The 19,812-nt window shown below is 38.8% G+C and overlaps 1 protein-coding gene and 1 non-coding gene across 10 annotated transcripts in view; one reads left to right on the top strand and one right to left on the bottom strand.

The window, feature by feature from the left end:
- Positions 1-19,812, top strand: part of TCF12 (transcription factor 12) — a 374,569-nt gene that overhangs the window by 5,046 nt on the left and 349,711 nt on the right. The window lies entirely within an intron of this gene.
- Positions 12,983-13,086, bottom strand: LOC136336961 (U6 spliceosomal RNA). The gene has a single exon (XR_010731694.1). It is a non-coding gene; the product is annotated as a U6 spliceosomal RNA (small nuclear RNA).

Genomic DNA, 19,812 nt, shown 5'->3' with positions numbered 1-19,812 from the left:
TGTTAAAATGCCATTTTTTCCCCCATTATTGTGTTAATTTTATTTATCTGATAAGACTGAATTGGTCTGCATATGATAGTCTGTGAGGTGTTCTTAACAGTGACCTTGGGAGAGATGTTTCTGTAGGAGTTAAAGGTGAGGCATTGTCGTAGGGCACTGTATAAGAGGAAAGCTTGTTGAAAGGGTTGATAAAATGAAAATAGTTAAGGTGTTTAAATCCACTGTTCCCTCAACTTTAGGATTTGAGTATGTAGAAATAAATTCTGATGCTGGGCTTAATTTTAGTAATATAATGTTTATGGGCTCTCTGAAAAATTTCCTTTGTTAGTTTTTGAATCAAGTAATAAGAGATGTTGGGAGGGAGTGGGATATATTCATCGTGTGAGCCACATTAAGTCTCTCTGTCTGGTATTTCTATCAAAAAAGTTATTTTAACTAGCAAGTAAAGCTGTACTTTTCTTTATTCAGATCAGACTTTTAGAACAGTTTTTGCCCAAGATTTTGGGAAATAATTGTAAGGAATATTTTCTAGCGCTTAAAATTTAAAAGGTGTACATTTTCATTCTTCAGTTACTGATAAGGCAAATATCTTTTTAAAAATGTTGCTAGCCGTGGCTGGTTTGCTCAGTAGTAGAGCGTTGGCCTGGTATGTAGATGTCCCAGGTTCAATTCCCCGTCAGGAAACACAGGAGAAGCACCCATTTGCTTCTCCACCCTTCCCCCTCTCCTTCCTCTCTGTCTCTCTCTTCCCCTCCCGCAGCCAAGGCTCCATTGGAGCAAAGTTGGCCCGGGCATTGAGGATGGCTCCATGGCCTCCACCTTAGGCACTAGAATGGCTCCAGTTGCAATGGAGCAACTCCCCAGATGGGCAGAGCATTGCCCCCTAATGGGTATGCCTGGTGGATCCCAGTTGGGTGCATGCGAGAGTCTGCCTCTGCCTTCCTGCTTTTCACTTCAGGAAAAAAAAAAAGTTGCTAAAGGGCCTGAAAAATAAATTTGCATTAAATTGCTTTTTAGTAATTTTTTTATTGAATTATTTTTTTTTGTGGATTCATATGCAGTTGTAAGAAGCAGTACAGAGGCCCTGGCTGGGTAGCTCAGTTGGTTAGAGCATTGTCCCAATATGCTAAGGTTGTGGGATTGATCCTCAGTCAGGACACATACAAGAATCAACCAACGAGTGCATAAATAAGTAGAACAACAAATCCATGTTTCTCTCTCTCTTTCTGTCAATTAATAAAGTATAAAAAAATACAGAGATCCCATGTACACTTACTGAGTTTCCTGTAATAGTAACAATTTGCAACACTGTAGTACAGTATATTATACTTAGGTTATTGATAGTGATACAGTCAAGATAGAAGGACAGTTCCATCACCAGTTCTTAGTGTTTTCCTTTTATAACTGCATCTACTTCTAAAGCAATTTTTAAAAAAACCTATGGTAAGTTGATTAAATTACCTACTCACCATGTTAAACATGAAGTAAGCTTTTCAAATTGCCTGTACCATTATTTGAAAATACTAAAAAAAGTCAAGAAAGAAAACCAAAATTTACCAGTGTAACTGTACTGTAATATAAGCATGAATGATAATTTATAATAGGGTGGAAACTAGGTTTGGCCTTAGACGTAAGGTATTTTAAGGTTATGAGTAGGGTGTGGCTCATATTGTGTACCTAACTCTTGAAATTTATAATAACTATAAGGTGTATTATACACACATTCAAATTTGTGCTGTTATTTGGGTAACTAAGCCATGTTAGACATTTACTTTCTAGCAAGTTTTAGTGGTGAATGAAGTAACTGCAGGGTCAGTAGGCATGTGAGGGAAAACCTAATATTTTAGGGGAAATGTTTTCTGCTGTTTACTGGCTCATTTAAGGTAAAAGTTAAGTAGCAAGGAAGTCTTTAGAGAAGATCCGAATATGAAAATACAAACTTGGAAAACAGAAACATTAGACACAAGGTTATAACCATGAGTACTGGGTGCTTTTCAGAACAATTCCTGTAGTGTTCCTTTTAAGTAGTCATTGGCTTAAAATGGATTTGAAAAACAATTTGTGTGCATCACAATATTTTAGAGACTTTTTAAATTATATATAGTGTGGCAAAACTATTTATTTTTCTCTTTCTGTTAACGATTTATGTACAAGTTCAACTTTCTGTCTTTTAGGCTACTATCCTTTGGTATATCTTTTTCTTTGAGTTTTAAATAATTCTTTTGTAATAGGAAGATAAAGATGAAGACACTGAACCTTAAAAATAAACAGTTGTTGTCACACTTTAGTTTTAATGGGGTCATTTAGAATAATCTCTTATGAAAGCAGAGCTTGTCTTTCTGTTCTTAAACAATTGTTAATCATGCCTGTAATGTCACTGCCTACTTAGTGTTGTCAGACATGGGTAACTCTTGGCGTAAGAGAGTCAAGTAAAAGGGTTAGAAAAGGTCTTTGGAAAAAAAGAAAGGCTATTTCTGGACAATGTGATCTTTTAAAAAAAAATTAATAGGACTGCTTTTGGATATCACTTCAATAGTATTTTTTGGAGGGGAATGTTGAAGTTATAAATCTGCTTCTGCATTTAGGGAATAAAATGAGAAGATAAATATTTTAAAATGTCAATTGAAAAGACTAATGAATGACTTTCTGCTTTGTTAAATATTTGAGCCATATATCTCAGATAATTATTTAACTGCATATTTATTTTATATATATTTTGTGTTGCCTGTTATTCTTTTAGCTTTGGGGAAGATGGGAAATGAAGAAGGACATAAACCAAAGAAAAGGGAGTCATTTCATTGTCTAGATAGGAAGGTAAATGTGAAATCATGAGGTAAATTTTTGTAGCATAAAAAATGTTGACTACTGCACAATGGTGTAAATTGAGTCTGTAAGAAAAGGGTATGCCGAGGAGTCAGGGAACTGGTCTAGGAAAACTCATAGATATTGAATTTAGAGTTGACTTTATGGAAAATGAATAAGGAAGAGAAGAACTGGTTTCCTAGATGTGAAATAACATGAAAAGAGACCCCAAAATTTGGCTTGCTCCAAGGGCCAATAACATTCAGGAAAAGAGAAGCTGGATTTTATTGATCCTGCGATTTGTGGAGGAGCTCATATTTATATACACTGCTCACAAAAATTAGGGGATATTTTATAGCTTCATATTCATTTTGAAATATCCCCTAGTTTTTGTGAGTAGTGAGTATTATCTGGAGCCTGACTGCATGGGTTCAAATCCAATAATTGCCACTTAATAGCTGGGTAATCTGGGGTAAATTACTTAACCTCTCTGTAAAATTAAACTACTAAGAGTAGCTGTCTTCATAGAGTTGTATGAATGTTGACTGAGTTAATACAGATAGAGCTTAAAGAACAGTGCCTGGCACATAGAGAGCTGTGGTGGAGTGAATTGTTACTGGTGAGGCAATAGAATAAGAAAAGCATTTATTCATTCAGGAGGCTGGTGTGCTAATCTAGGTATGAGCTGGTGAAGGTTTGGAGTTGGTATTCATATAGGAAGTAGGAAGGAAAAATACCTGAAGAAAAGGCAGATTGGAAGGATTGGATTTTTGTAGGTAAGAGAAATGACCCAAACTTGCAGTTCTGCATAATTGGAGAATGGTAGTGTTGGAGGAAGTAAAGATGTTGAATTGTTTAGAGCAATTAAAAATTCACAGGGACTGGGATGATCCTGGCTAATTTGTGTATTTATGACAGAAGTACAAGGAGATGTGTTAAATAAAGATTTTGGCTTAAAAGAAGTTTTTTTCTGCTTATAAAATTAAGGAACAGTTATCATTGAAAAGAAAATTGGAGAAAGAAAAAGCAACAGAGAGAAAAAATCACCCAGTATTTCATAATCCAGAGAAAATTGTTTTTTTTTTCTTTTAGTCTTTTTTTCTGTTAGCTCTGTGTTTTCAAAGTTGAGAGCTTAATGATGGTTTCATTTTATGTCCTGCTTTTTAAATGTCACTTAATATTATGAATATTTTCTCATGTTTTTAAAGCTTATCAATTTGATTTAAAATTGTTGTGTGATATTATATGGAATGAATATTGCATAGCTTATCAAATCGGTCTCTTACTGTGTGCCGTTCAGGAGTTTTGTTAATTTGCTTTTGTTATAAAAAATGTGATAGTAAACACCTTTTTGTACATACATATATTTTTATTCACACTTTGATTTCTTTTGGATAGGAGATGTAGATTTTGTTTCTGTGCCTACAAGTTATAATTAAAGCCAAATGTGCGAATGAATACCCTTAAGGTAATGAACTCAGAGGGAGATAAATGATCAGGCCAAGGATTGATGTTAATGGTGGAGTTGGGTATATGAAAGTAATGACTGTGGTTGATTTTACTATGTAAAAACACAAATTCTTATTAGTGTATGAATGGAGTATATGATGGCATTTGGTATAGATTTGTATATAAATGGGTTGTGCATGACTGTAGGAAATTCTTATCTTTCTTTGACCTGTGTTTATTGAAATGGGGTGGAATCTAATGGGGAGTCTGTCAGTGAGAGCACTTGAATTCTTGACTTTTTATAAGAGAAACAGTGTATAGCATAGTGGGAAGAATGGCTTAGGGAGCCAGACAACTGGATTGGAATCATTGCTTTTCTACTTGTTAGCTGGGTGGCACCCTCTCAAGTAATACTGATGATAATATTAATTATTATTAATATTAGTAATTATAACTAGTATTATCAGTATTTATTGAATTATTATTATAAGCCAGGCACTATGCTAAGCAATTTACAGGTGTTATCTTACTTTGGATAATGAGATGTGACCTGGTTGCAGGTAGGGGTGAGGAAATGCTGCCACTGGGGCAACACATCAAAGTTGCTTTTTAGTGCCATAAAATTATTATATTGTTAAAAATCTAAAAAGAAGTCAGGCCAGAAGAGTAATTTTGAAAGGTCATCAGGTACCTTAGAACCTTACTTTCTATTTTTACAGTGTTTTTTCTTAGTACTGTTATTTTGTAGACTAGACATTGTGCAGTGCAGAGTGACCAGCAGAAGTGTGCATACACCTCTTGAAATCCCTCTTCCATGCTTTAGGCATTGTCACTTGGATGTAATGTTTTCTCCATATTACCTCTCCAGCTATTTGAAATTTTTTCTGAACTGAGGTGTAGTCTCAGTAAATAAATAAAGAAAAAATTACATGACCTGAGAGGATAAAATACTTGGGAGACAGGTGGAAGAGAATGTTAAGAGTCTCTAGGGCAGAGCTTCTCCACTTTTTTTCTTAATGGTAGAGGAGAAGAAACAAACTTGCCCAGTAGCGTGAAGCAGTACTAAAAATTCATGTCGTTTTACTTTCTGCTCCCTAGCGCAATCATATCTGTTGTAATGTTTTAATTAATCACTGAGTAAAGCATTATGTTTAGCTATGGCATCTCCTTCCTCCTGTTTTGCTTTGTAGTTTTGCTTTGTAGGGCCAGAGTGGAGTAGGATGCAGGCCTATACTATCTTTTTCTTAGTGAGAAACCCAGTGCTGAAGCGTGTTTAGGTGACTTTATTCCTGGACCATTTCTTCCCACAAAAGTCTATGGAAAGAGATCATTATTATATTAGGGGAGGATGGTTTTGGTAGAGAGGAAATTATATTACTCTCCAAACTGAAGCACAGAGAGATTTGTTAGTAATGGAACTGTCATTTGAATTTCTGTTTTCTATTTACAGGTATATCGTCCTATAGTTTCTTAACATATACATGGCTTGAGAAGAAAAAATATATTTTTATAGGGAGAGCTTTGGAATTTTTTGTCATTCTTGTGCCATGCTTAAAATGTGCTTTCATAAAGATCATGGTGAGTCATCCAAGCTACTTTAAGCTGATTGGGGACTTAAGGATCACATTTAAAGATCACACATAAATGAAAACAGATTAGAGATTGGTTACTAATTTACAGATTAGGGATTGGTTACTAATTTTTATTGTATTGGGTAGTGACTGAAGGATGAAAACTTCAAAATAACATAAAACAATTTTGAGATAAGTTGCAGGACAGAAAAATACCACCTCTTTTTTTTTTTTTTTTTAACAAGTACACTACCATATCTTACTATATTTTTGATTATTAAAAACAGAAAAAGTTTGCCTAAGATTTCATTTTGTCAGATCTGTTTTAGGTTATAGGAAGGTGACTGAATTTGAACTGAAGGGTTCTATGAATTTGAAAGAATATGAGGCAGCCATTTTCAACAGTTGTTGGTTTATTTTTTTCTGGTGGTTCTGCCAGTGAGCCGTTATGAGGCTTTAAAATGAGCAGGAGCAACTCATGATTACTGTTCCACGACTTCATTGGTGGTTAATGTGGAGAACACGGGTTAAACTTAATATGATCATGCAACTCCAATCAGTGAGCAAATGTGCTGCTTCTCTCAGCGAGACTTGAGTAGTGGTGGGACACCACAGGGATCCCTCCTGGGAGAGAATTACAGTCATCAGGTTTCTCAGTCCTTGAGGCATATGTTGTTGGGGATAAATAAGAGGTTTGCGCCACTAGAGAAGAAAAAACGATAGGCTCACTTTGAGCTTATGGTGGAAGCATGATTTTGCCACGAGTTAGGGAATCTGAATTTGTATGGGTACTCATAGAGCATGTGTGAAAATCTTTTGAGTTCTCTTGAGTGAGCAAGTCCTCTTAGTTTTTTGCTATTTGGAAGCCTTACTCTATTCAGTTGACTTGGTCATCTGTTCAGAGGCCCATTACCTCTCTGCTTGGCATTGGCCTGTCATGGTTTTGGAAAATGTTGTTCACTGTTAGTTCTAATTTGGAGTAAAGTTAAAGGGGAAAATGATGAGATATTTAAATCTCTTGGTAGAAACTTACAGCCAGCTTGAATTGATTATACCTCTCCAACTAGGTAAGTTAGACTTGTTTCAAGACTATACTGAGTATCTTACCTGTCTCTTAATCGAAGTACCAGCTAGTTCTTTTTGTTATAAAAGATAGCATAGTTTATTATATGTCAAGACCACCTTTTATCTGCCAAAGAGCTACAATCCCTGATTTGTGATTTTGAAATCCAAAAAGGTCTGAATCAAAATTTTCCTTTAAATTCAGCATAAACTATTTTCATGGCAAAATCTGATCCTACCTGAAGGGACGCCATTGACATTCCTCATTTCTCTTGTTACTGTATGGTTAACATGTGCTAGGGGTGATTTGTAACATATGGTATATATAGTATTCTGTATGTCTTTTCTAAAGTATGGAAAACTGGATTCTAAAACCCACCTGCCCCCTGGGTTTCAAGAAAGGTATTATTGACCTCCCGCTTGGTATGTGCCTCTCAGGTATCGTTTTCAACTCAAAATATGGAGTTCTGTTTTGGACTAAAAATCTGTATTAGAGGTTTTTATTACTTTGTATACAGAAAAAAAATATGGTGGACTTGTTAATATAAAAAATTCTTTTTGGAATTTAAACTTTTTAGGCTGAGGTTTGTGATTTGAACAGTTTCTTCAATGTATTGATGTAGGGAATTGATCTCTATTTTGAGGAGGGACAAGCTTTTTCATCTTTTGGGCAAAGGAGTGTACTGATATTTCCATGGTCAGTTAGTTTGCATGGAAATTTTCAGAGGGCTAAGAGTAGATATACACTGCTCACAAAAATGAGGGGATCAGGGAACATGCAGGTACTCCAGTACTTACAGTCTTTTGTACAGTGCATTTTCACCAATGACATAGAAGTTGGTTTTGCATCTCATTTGTATAATCGAACAACTTTCTTTGACTTGTTTGCTTTTCTGGTGTTCTTGTTTAATAAAAAATATCTAATGCTTTTTTTATCGCTTCATATTAATTTTGAAATGTCCCCCAATTTTTGTGAGCAGTATGTTTATACACATGTAAAAACAATGAAAATAGTTATTTACACACACAAATACAAACCCATACACACACAAAACTAGCATCATATGATCACCTCTAAAAGAAAGCCTCCACCCTGACCATACCCAATTTTGACTACTGCCTGAGAGCAAACAATTCTACCATACCATCTTCATGAAGAAAAGGAGGAGCTAAGGTATGGTTCTATAGGGGACAAACAATAAAACCAGTCTTTGGTGCCTGACCGGGCAGTGGCTCAGTGGATAGAGCGTCGGACTGGGATGTGGAAGACCCAGGTTCGAGACTCCAAGGTCTCCAGTTTGAGCGAGGGCTCATCTGGTTTGAGCAAAAGCTCACCAGCTTGAGCCCAAGGTTGCTGGCTCGAGCAAGGGGTTTCTCGGTCTGCTGAAGGCCAGCAGTCAAGGCACATATGAGAAAGCAATTGATGAACAACTAAGGTGTTGCAATGCGCAACGAAAAACTGATTGATGCTTCTCATTTCTCTCCATTCCTGTCTGTCCCTGTCTATCCCTCTCTCTGACTCTCTGTCTCTGTAAAAACAAAAAGCAAACAAAACAAAACCAGTCTTTGGTAACTTTATTCTTTCTTTTCTTTTTTAGAGAGAGGAAGTGGGGGTGGAGAGAGAAACATTCATTTGTTGTTCCACTTTACTTATTGAATTGGTTAACATTGATATGTTTTAGGACAATGCTCCAACCAACTGAGCTATCCAGTCAGGGGCTCTTCTTTCCTTTTATATTGGTTAAAAGTTTTTTGGCCCTGGCCAGTTAGCTTAGTCGGTTAGGGCATTATCCCAGGACACCAAGGTTGTGAGTTTGATCCCAGTCAGGGTACATACAAGAGTCAACCAGTGAATGCATAAATAAATGGAACAACAAATTGATGTTTCTCTCCCCCCTTCTAAACTCAATCAATAAAAAGTTTTTAAAAAGTTTCTTAAAAAGAAAAATTGTGATTATAATGAGTATGTGAAAATTCTCTCAGTCTTTCATTGGCTTCTTAGTCCTACTACTGTTTAATATAAACTAGGAAAGTAACAATGAAGTGAGGTGAAATAGTTTGTTGTGTGGGTGCTTTGAGACACAGTGCCAGTTGGCCATTCGGACTTTTCTGGTTGCCTTGCAAGCTTGTTCCCTGTACTGTTCCCAGTACTACTGTCTCATGAACAGTGATACAGTGTTGAATAGTTAAATCCACTTGAAGTTTGTAGGAGTTTGAGATGCTGTGCTGTAGGAACGTAAAACAGGCAGTACAGACAGGGTCTCTCTTACCTTTTCATGGTTATAGAATCCTTTGTCAATTTTAAAGAGTAGTGCTTGCTGAACTAATTGTACGGCAGTAGGACTTTGCCTAGTGAATGATTGGGGAAAGGGGAGGAGTCTTATTGTTTTAAAAAAAGCAATAATGATAAAAGTACTGCATAAATGTTTACTCATACATTATTCATAATTCTTGTAGAAAGTTGGTAACTGTTCATTTTACAGAGGAAATAGAGAAATCAACAGTGATACACATTTCCCTGTGGTTTCTTATTGCCCCCTCAGAAGCAGCAAACTGATCAGTGGTAGTTGCACCTGCACTGATACCAATCTACACCAGCGCATGGTTTGTCTTGAGGAGGAATTTAATATCTCTAGAAATCTTTAAAATTTGTTGTTGTAACAGAAGGCTTAACTGGTATAATATAGATATTCTCCAAAAGAAAGAGCTTCAAGATTTACTTATTTTTATTAAAAAGAAAACAATTATTAAAAAGCCTCCATAAACTACTTTTAGTACTGTAAGTTATTCAGTCTATACAGCTACAACCTGAAATGTCTTTAGGAAAGTGTAATTTTTTTTATGTGTGGTCTTCTCTTACTGTTCAGCTGTCATCAGACTTTATGCCTTGGGAAGAAGATGAAATTTGATAGATGTGTAATTATTGGAATAGTCACATTTATTATTTAGTTGAGGCTATAGAAAAGAATGGTTGCTTCATAGTGTGGAAAATTCTTTATTTTCACTTCCGCTTTTTAAAGATTTAGTGTTTATTTAGATATAAAGGCAAGTAAGAGCAGATAGGAAATAGTTATTCCAAAAGTAGTTAAAAAATGTTATTAATTATACAGAAGAGATTTTAATGGAAGTTGTTAAAATTTAATTTTGGCAACTTTTAATGCATTAAAATGAAAAGACTGATGCTAACTTTTATAATACTGAGAGGGTGTTGATTAGCTCATTTTGTATTTTCATTTATTTAAAAGTAGGCTGGGCTTTCATTATATTGAAGAGTATCATAGTTATTACAGAGAGCTCTTACTAACACACTTTTATTTTATTGGTCTATGTAGAATGGTTTGTTTAAGGTGGTAGAGAATAGATAGAAACACATTCTGGTATAGTGGAAAGAGGAGGGGTTTGGAGTGACAGAGTTTTGGTTCAGTGTTGGCTTTATCTTTTACTAGATTTATGTTTCTAGGTCAATATGTTAACTTCTCTGAGTCTTGTTTATCTCATGTCTAAAATGAGGAGAATAAAAATACTGCCTTAAGGGGCTGTGATAGTGGTCAAGATAAGTAATTTTTAAGGAAATTCTTTCTGTAATGTGTATATTTGTGGTTCAGCGCTAATGTCTTATGTTAGGTGGCATAGCAACTCTTGAAGGGATTCCAAATTTACAAGTACGTATATATGTAAAAAGTAATTCTTCATGAAAAACTCATGTATTTCAGTTACATATAATTATTGAAGATTAAAATAGGTGATTGAGAGGGATGATGGCCTAAAGGACTCCATAGTCTTTATACAACACCAGAGTGGTTAACTCTTTCACTAATGAGCATGAAATTTCTGTTGGATTGGCATTAAAAAACACTGCTTTATAGTAGGTAACCCTCAAAATCTTAGAATTATTCAGGTGAGTTTTTCCTCTTTTGGTTAGGTGGAGAAAGTTAAAGCAAAAAAGTAAAGAGGCCCTGGCCGGTTGGCTCAGTGGTAGAGCGTTGGCCTGGTGTGTAGAGGTCCCGGGTTCGATTCCCGGCCAGGGCACACAGGAGAAGCGCCCATCTGCTTCTCCACCCCTCCCCCTCTCCTTCCTCTCTGTCTCTCTCTTCCCCTCCCGCAGCCGAGGCTCCATTGGAGCAAAGATGGCCTGGGCACTGAGGATGGCTCCTTGGCCTCTGCCCCAGGCGCTAGAGTAGCTCTGGTTGCGACAGAGCGATGCCCCGGAGGGGCAGAGCATCGCCTCCTGGTGGGCAGAGCGTTGCCCCCTGGTGGGCGTGCCGGGTGGATCCCAGTCGGGCTCATGCGGGAGTCTGTCTGACTGTCTCTCCCCATTTCTAGCTTCAGAAAAATACAAAAAAAAAAAAAAAAAAAAAAAAAAAAAAGTAAAGAAATCCTTACACATATTCTTTGTTAGAACTCTGTTAATTACATCCCAAATCATAGAGCCCCCAAATTAGTACCCTTGAGCCCTTTTTTCTCAGCTTATTTGTTTTAAATGCTTGTTGAGGATCTGTTGTACAGACAGGGTTTAACCTCAGGCTTAAGTAGGTGCAACAGCCAAATAGTTCTTAGGAGTCGACTGCTTTTGCTTTGATGAGCAGTAATCTGAACAAGATTTTAGTATCAGTAAGAGTCAACCTTTTAAAGATTTAAAAGTACAGGATGTGGAGGCCTTTGCATACTCTCTCCTAAGTAAGGATGAGAAGGTACAAGGATGAAGTTGGGAAATACAAGTGGAATGTCCATCTGCTGTACAGGTAGGGAGGGCTGATTTAGTCTCACCCATAACTGACAAGGTAGCAGGTCTTGGGACTGTCTGCTGATGCCACTGTGATCAGAGAAGTTGAGGGATCCCCCAGGTCCCAAATTGCCCTTTTCCATTTAATGTGTTTGTTTGGGTATATAAGACACCTGGCTCACTTTTTACTGGAAAATATTGGTGTTTTCCCTGACTTTCTGTATGTTCATGGGATTGTATTGTTTAAATGTTTACCTTTATTTTAAAGAAGGAAATCAAGTCCAAATTTCCTGAAACCTAGAGCTAGCAGGGCTATTGCTGTGGCTTTGATGGAGGACTGTGGACTTTTGGGGTTTATAGTTGTTTTCTGATTGTTTAGGATAAGACAATGACTGGGTTTGGGTGAGAAGGGTTATAGGATAATTTGACAGTCACTATGGGGCCTTCTGTCTCTGGGTTTTCAACTGTAATTATTCCTAATGCTTTTTTTTTTTTTTTTAATTTTTCTTCCTATTATTATTGAGAGGAAAGGAGGCAGAGAGACATATTTCTGCATGCACCCTGGCTGAGATCTACCTAGCAAGCCCCTTAAGGGCGGTGCTTTGCCTGTCTGGGAAGTTGCTATTTTTAGTGCCTGAGACAAAAGCCATCTTCAGCTGGAACCATGAAGCCATGGCTGCAGGAGGGAAAAGGGGCAGAGGGATGGGGTAGAGAAGCAGATGGTCATTTTTCTGTGTGCCCTGACCAGGAATTGAACCCAGGACATCCACACTCCGAGCATACACTCTACCACTGAGCCAACTGGCCAGGGCCCCTAATGCTTTCTTGAAAGGTTTATGTTAAATTACAACGGTGTGAGAGTAGATGGTAGGTAAAACAGCAGAACTAAGGACCTTGGGGATGGATAGCAAGAATTCATGAATATAATTTCCAAGAAACCTAGGGCTAGGTGAAGTAGCTTATTTTTCTTTCATAGGTGATTGATAATTTCTGCTGCCATCTCTGTAATCTGTTACTTCACTACTGGATGTTGTAATAGTCTCCTTACTTGGACTCTTTACTCCCAGTTGCTCTCTTTTCCAATCTGTCTTAGTCTGCTCAGGCTGCCATACAATAATACCGCAGACTGGATTGCTTAAACAAGAGCAATTTGTGTCCTAACAGTTCTGAAGGCTGGAAGTCAGAAATAGGGTACCAGCATGCTTGGGTTCTGATGCTGACTCTGGCTTGGGGACAGCAGCTGCCTTCTTGCTGCATTTTCAAATAGTCTTGGCTCAGTCTGTAAACTTGAGCAAGTTGGGGAAAAGAGAACTCTTCTTATAAGGCCACTAATCCCTTTACAGGGGTCCCATTCTTTTTTATTTTTATTTTTTATTTTAATATGGAACGCTTCACGAATTTGCGTGTCATCCTTGCACAGGGGCCATGCTAATCTCTGTATCGTTTCAGTTTTAGTGTATGTGCTGCCGAAGCGAGCACCCATTCTTTTTTTTTTCTTTTCTTTTCTTTACTTTTTTTCTTTTTAGTGTATGTGAGAAGAGGGGAGATAGGCAGACTCCCACTTGTGCCCCAGCCAGGGGCTGAGCTCTAGTCCTGAGCTATATTTAGCACCTAAGGCTGATGCACTCCAAGGGAGCTAGCTATACTCAGTGTCTGGGCATGCTTGAACAAACTAAGCCACTGGCTGTGGGAGGGAAAGAGGGAGAGAAGGGGGAGAGGAAGAGGAAGAGAACAGATTGTTGCTTCTCCTGTGTCCCCTGACTGGGAATTGAACCCAGGGAGTCCACACACTGGGCTGATGTTCTGCCCACTGAGTCACCAGCGAGGGCTGGGGCCCCATTCTGATGATGGACTTATTTAACTCTTATGACCTCTCAAGGGCTTCACCTCAAAATACTGGCTTCAATAGAGAAATTTTGGGGGATACAAACATTTAGTACATGTTGGTCAAATAAGTTTGTAAATATATATATGTTTGCGCACTTACAGTTTGCATTGTGTGTGGGGGATAGGCTGTAAGCAGGCAGGGTCGTTATAGCCTAAGGCAGGGGTCCCCAAACTTTTTACACAGGGGGCCAGTTCACTGTCCCTCAGACCGTTGGAGGGCCGGACTATAAAAAAAACTATGAACAAATCCCTATGCACACTGCACATATTTTAAAGTAAAAAACAAAACGGGAACAAATACAATATTTAAAATAAAGAACAAGTAAATTTAAATCAACAAACTGACCAGTATTTCAATGGGAACTATGCTCCTCTCACTGACCGCCAATGAAAGAGATGCCCCTTCTGGAAGTGCTGCGAGGGCCAGATAAATGGCCTCAGGGGGCCGCATGTGGCCCGCGGGCCATAGTTTGGGGACCTCTGGCCTAAGGCTTAGTTTTAAGACTAAGCTTTTCCCCACACCCTTGACTGTTGCATGATAGGGGGTGGTGCACTCTCTTGAGGAATCCCATCATGCCTCAGATAAGTGATTTTGTATCAGAGACTTCCTTGTTTGTATATTGGATTAAAGGTTTTGATTTCTACACTATAAGGGTAGAGCAGAGAAAGGCCACGTGGAGGAGAGGAGAGGCAGCCAAGATGGCAGAGTGCTGAAGGAGAAGCCAGTTTGTGCAGAGTTTGTGCAGAGAGAAGGCGATAGGGAACAGAGGTGAATAAGGCTGGTGAAGTAGGAACCTTTGATTCTAGGAAACTCAGATGAGTCAGTGGCTTTGGAAACCCTGAATGGAAAGGAAAGTGTTTTCTCACTGTGTGTATTTCTCACCCACTGGGTGCAAGCTAGGATAAAGCTAATGGCCCACCAGTTCTTGGTTCCATTGTTTCATTACCGTCTGTCCGAATCAAATGGGAACCTAAACGGGCCAGGTGGCTGTGATGGTGGCCGTGGCTACTGGCCTTACAGTACATAATTTTTTCATATTTTTTTTTCTTTTTCTTTTCTTTCTTTCTTTCTTTTTTTTTTTTTACAGAGAGAGAGTCAGAGGGAGGGATAGATAGGGACAGACAGACAGGAATGGAGAGAGATGAGAAGCATCAATCATCAGTTTTTTGTTGCGACACCTTATCTATTCATTGATTGCTCTCTCATATGTGCCTTGACCGCGAGCCTTCAGCAGACTGAGTAACCCCTTGCTTGAGCCAGTGACCTTGAGTCCAAGCTGGTGAACTTTTTGCTCAAGCCAGATGAGCCCACGCTGAAGCTGGCAACCTGGGGTCTCGAACCTGGGTCCTTCCGCATCTCAATCCGACGTTCTATTCACTGCTCCACCGCCTGGTCAGGCTTTTTTCATATTTTTTAACCATCTTCCCCCTCGTGATTTGTCTTAAGAGTCTACATTTGTTCCCTGTTGGCTATCAAAACAATCAAAAGTCTCACCTTGGTTATTAAGTTCTTTTTCTGATAGGAATTTAGGTTTCTCATGTTACACTCACTGCTTACCGGTGTGAACTGTATGATTTGAGCACATTGGTTTTGTTTTTGTTTTTGTTTTTTTTCTGAAGCTGGAGACGGGGAGGCAGTCAGACAGACTCCCGCATGCACCCGACCGGGATCCACTCCCCCCCCCCCCCCGCACGCCCACCAGGGGGTGATGCTCTGCCCATCCGGGGCGTCGCTCTGTCTCGACCAGAGCCACTCTAGCCCTGGGGCAGAGGCCAAGGAGCCATCCTCAGCGCCCGGGCCATCTTTTGCTCCAATGGAGCCTTGGCTGCGGGAGGGGAAGAGAGAGACAGAGATAAAGGAGAGTGGGAGGGGTGGAGAAGCAGATGGGCGCTTCTCCTGTGTGCCCTGGCCGGGAATCGAACCCGGGACTCCCGCACACCAGGCTGACACTCTACCACTGAGCCAACCGGCCAGGGCCACATTGGTATTTTTTACCTGACCTTCTACCTCTAGTTGTTCTTTTCTCCCAAACTGGAATGCCTTCTGTCATTCTTGTGCCATATGAACCCCCTGTCATTTATGAAGTCTTTTCTAGCCATTACAAGTCATAATTTTGTAAAAATGTGTCTTGCAGATACTTTAAGGACTCTTGGGTAAAGGGAAGTATGAGTTCTGTTTTGCTCCTGTAAAGCCAGTAGCCACGGCCACCATCATAGCCGCCTGGCCCGTGCAGGGTCGCATTAGATTCGGACAGACGGTAAAGAAACAATGGAGTCACGAACTGGTGGGCCATTATCTTTAATCCTAGCTTGCGCCCGGTGGGCAAGTAAAAACACACACTGGGCTCCAAAACCCACTCATTCAGTGCTCACAAAGCTACTGACTTATCCGAGTTTCCTAGAATTAAAGGTGTCTACCTCACCAGCCTTATTCACCGCTGTTCCCCATCTCCTTCTCTCTGTACAAACTCTGCAGTAATTAACTTCTCCTTTAGTACTCTGCCATCTTGGCTGCCTCTCTCCTTTCCACATGGCCTTTCTCTGCTCTCTGCTCTAATGATAATCTCAGGAACCAAGAGAGCAAGCTCCTGGTCTGCCCCACTTTATAGTGCAGAAATCAAAACCTTTAATCCAATATACAAAATAGGGAAGTCTCTAATACAAAGTTATTTATCTGAGGCATGATGGGATTGCACCACCCCACATCAAAAAGGGTGGGAAAGGCTTAGTCCCAAAACCAAGCTCCTGGCTACAAGGATCCTGCCTGCCTACAGCCCGCCCCCAACACATTAATATCACCTGGACAATGAGCTTCCATGTGGGCAGCGCCATCTTTAACAAAGTGAGCATAATATATTTTATCTGCCCAACAGCTCCTGAAGGCAAAGCTAAGGTCAGTATAGCACTTATGGCTAGTAGATTTTGAGTGCAGCCAGTTATTGTAGCTAGATAGTCTCATAAGTTTAAAAGAAGACTGAAGCCTACTTCTGATGAATATTGAACAAGGGATTTCTGTTTGTTGGAGTTCTACTCTGTGACTTTCCAAGTTCTTTTTTAGCCTTAAAATTCTTTACAATGCTTTCATCTTTTAAAAAAATTACATGTGTATTAGCCAGATTATAGCTCCCTAAAAGCAAAGATAGTGTTTTACATTTGTTTTTCTGCTAAGTACTCTACTTTGAGGTCAACAAACACCTGACGTTTGACTTTTTTTTTTTTTTTTTTTCTTCATTTTTCTGAAGCTGGAAACAGGGAGAGACAGTCAGACAGACTCCCGCATGCGCCCGACCGGGATCCACCCGGCACGCCCACCAGGGGCGGTGCTCTGCCCCCCAGGGGGCGATGCTCTGCCCATCCTGGGCGTCGCCATATTGCGACCAGAGCCACTCTAGCGCCTGAGGCAGAGGCCACAGAGCCATGCCCAGCGCCCGGGCCATCTTTGCTCCAATGGAGCCTTGGCTGCAGGAGGGGAAGAGAGAGACAGAGAGGAAAGCGCGGCGGAGGGGTGGAGAAGCAAATGGGCGCTTCTCCTATGTGCCCTGGCCGGGAATCGAACCCGGGTCCTCCGCACGCTAGGCCAACGCACGTTTGACTATTTTTAGGTTTGGGAATATATGATAGGTTGGCGGAAAGAAAGATTAAATTCCTTAAGTTAAATTGCCTAGATTAAATTTCCTAAATGGTAATTATCTTTTCTAGCATCAGCTGCATGGTGTTCATTTATTAGAATATAATGAGAGACCTGAGGTGTTTATTAGGATAAATAAATTTTACTTATTTTCTTATTTCTTCTGAAAAGATCTTAGCCCATCCAGGACCCCACATTCAAAGATCAAGGATGAATAAGAAGTTTCCAAATGGTTAAAGCCATTGATGTTGTACATGAATACAGCTGCTGCTACTGAACCACAGCCAGCCCTGGCTCTGAAAAACAAAGAGAAGTGATACTTTCATAGTTTTCTTTTCACAGGGCGTGTGTTACTTTTGTGCTTTAGTAATGTTAGATTGTGGGGAGAATGGCTTGTCTGATTCTGAGATCGATCGGTAAAGGAGTTCTGTTGCATAAGGGCCGTAGGAACCATTTTACTACAGTATGGATAGAAATCAGTTGATGGCGAAAACTTTGCAAGTGATACTTTTCCTAAAACACCTTGATTTTTGCCAATTGGATTGGCCATGGAAGAGAGATTATGTAATCTAGCATTAGAGTAGATGTGGGGAAACATCCATTAAGAGCAGGAAAAGATTATTTTATTTTAATGGAACCAAGTCCATTTACCTGCTTAATCTGTGACAGAACAGTGAACTGCCTACCACCTTTTACTTAAAGTTTCTACATCATCTTCAGTTTTGAGGCCAAAGCTGTTTTTGTTGACCGTAGAAAAATACGTTGTCTTTGTACTTTGAAGTTAGGTTGCCAATCTAGACATTATGTTTTTGGCAGCTGTGTCTTTCTTTCTTTCTTTCTTTCTTTCTTTCTTTCTTTCTTTCTTTCTTTCTTTCACTCACTCAGCTAGGAATTGAGTTGTCCACTGTGATGTAATTTGGAGCTAAAATATTACCCTTGTATGTGGAACTTGGAAAAATCTTGTCTTAGGAACACAATGGAAGGTTAAGAAATTTTGTCAGGACAGATTTAGGACTATATCAAGGTAGAGATGTGATCTGGATGATAAATCAGTTTAGTAAAGTTTCTCATGAACTTAAGGCAACTTAAGCTATTAGCTACTAGACTACTCATATATGTCTCGGTACTTATATAGCTTACCTATGAAATGTGTAGAATATATTTTCTTATATAGTCTCTAGAGTGGATTTTTATTTCATACATTAACTTTCATGGCTTGTAAAATCTGCCGATTTCTGAGATGCCACTTTTATAGACTTAAGGTTGATTTTTAGTTCTCTGAAAGTGCCCATTTGCTCCCTGTGAAAGGAGCAGATTTGGATATATTCAGTGAGTCTAAAATGAGATAATTGGTATTTTTATTATTTGAATAGAGGCTTTGTATTTTTGAATTCTGTGAAACAAAGCTGTGTTTGTAAACACATTTCAAAAATATAAATGACAATTTTTAGTGAAGTTGTTAACTGAATAGCAAGAAAGTTCAGAAAAAAAGGAGCTTTTGTTGACATTTAATAATAATCTAACTGTTTTCATTGACTATCTCATTGATGTTTAAAGAGAACCTGATTTTTAGAATTTTTTGTAATGAAAATAATCTACAGTTTGTGTTGTCATAGGAAAATCTTTTCTTGGTATCCAATATCCTGTATTAATTTGAGGTTCTCAACTATTGTCTTAGTTTAGAAGAATGTATCATAAGCATTCTTCAATGTAAAAATAGTTTGGGAAGCTCTAGGAAAGCATTTGTTTAATGCTCTGATGTAAGATGAACAAGCAGGTTGCTGTGGTATTGGACCAGTAACAGGAATATTTTGGTTTGGCTTAAATGGTTAGGTGTAAATAAACGTTGTAAAAGTGCTCAGGCAAAATCCAAAGTGCGTCTTAAGATTTGTAAAATAAAGTTGTTAATTTTATACTCCCCTCCAATTCCTTCATATTTTAAAGACTTTTTTGGCATTCTAATGAAATTGTCTGTTCAGGTGTAGCAGTATTATTCCAGAGGAAGTGTCTTACATCTATTTGTAATGTGGTTTTCACTAGCCTAGGTGACATAGGTGGGAAGTGTTAAATTTTAAATAAATTTAGAAATATGTAAGTGATTGAAAATGTTTTCTTTTACTAACTACTTTTGGAAAACTATGAAAATACAAGCCATAGTTAAAAAAAATCTAAACAGCACAGAATGCTATATGGTAGCAAACTAAAAACCAAAATCTTCTGGTTATTTCTTCCTGTTCCCCCTTTCCACTCCCTTGGCAGAGACTTACACTGTTAAATTTCTTCTCAGAGTTTTCCATTTATATGTACATGGTGAATAGAGCGTGTCTCTTTCTCTCTCTTTTTTACGTGATAGGGAATAATAGTTCTTCAAATTAGCCTTTTCACTTAACAAGAGAGGAATGTAGGGGATCATTCTTGAGCCCATATTGATTTTTGTAGGATATTTGATTTTTTAGAATATGTGTAATGATTTGACCTGTAGAAAGTGACGATTGTACAATACATATACCTTAATGAAGCTAAAAAACACGAAAGCGTGAGCATTTATTGGCATTCTTTTCTTTTTTTCTTTTAAGTAAGAGGAAGGGAGGCAGAGACAGATTCCACATGCACCCCAGCATCCACCCAGCAGGTCCCCTACTGGCGATGATCTGCCCATCTGGGGTTGCTGCTTCATTGTTTGAGAACTG

Source organism: Saccopteryx bilineata, chromosome 4, assembly GCF_036850765.1.
Source record: "Saccopteryx bilineata isolate mSacBil1 chromosome 4, mSacBil1_pri_phased_curated, whole genome shotgun sequence".
Classification (NCBI taxonomy): domain Eukaryota; kingdom Metazoa; phylum Chordata; class Mammalia; order Chiroptera; family Emballonuridae; genus Saccopteryx; species Saccopteryx bilineata.
This window is presented reverse-complemented; position numbering and strand designations above follow the sequence as displayed.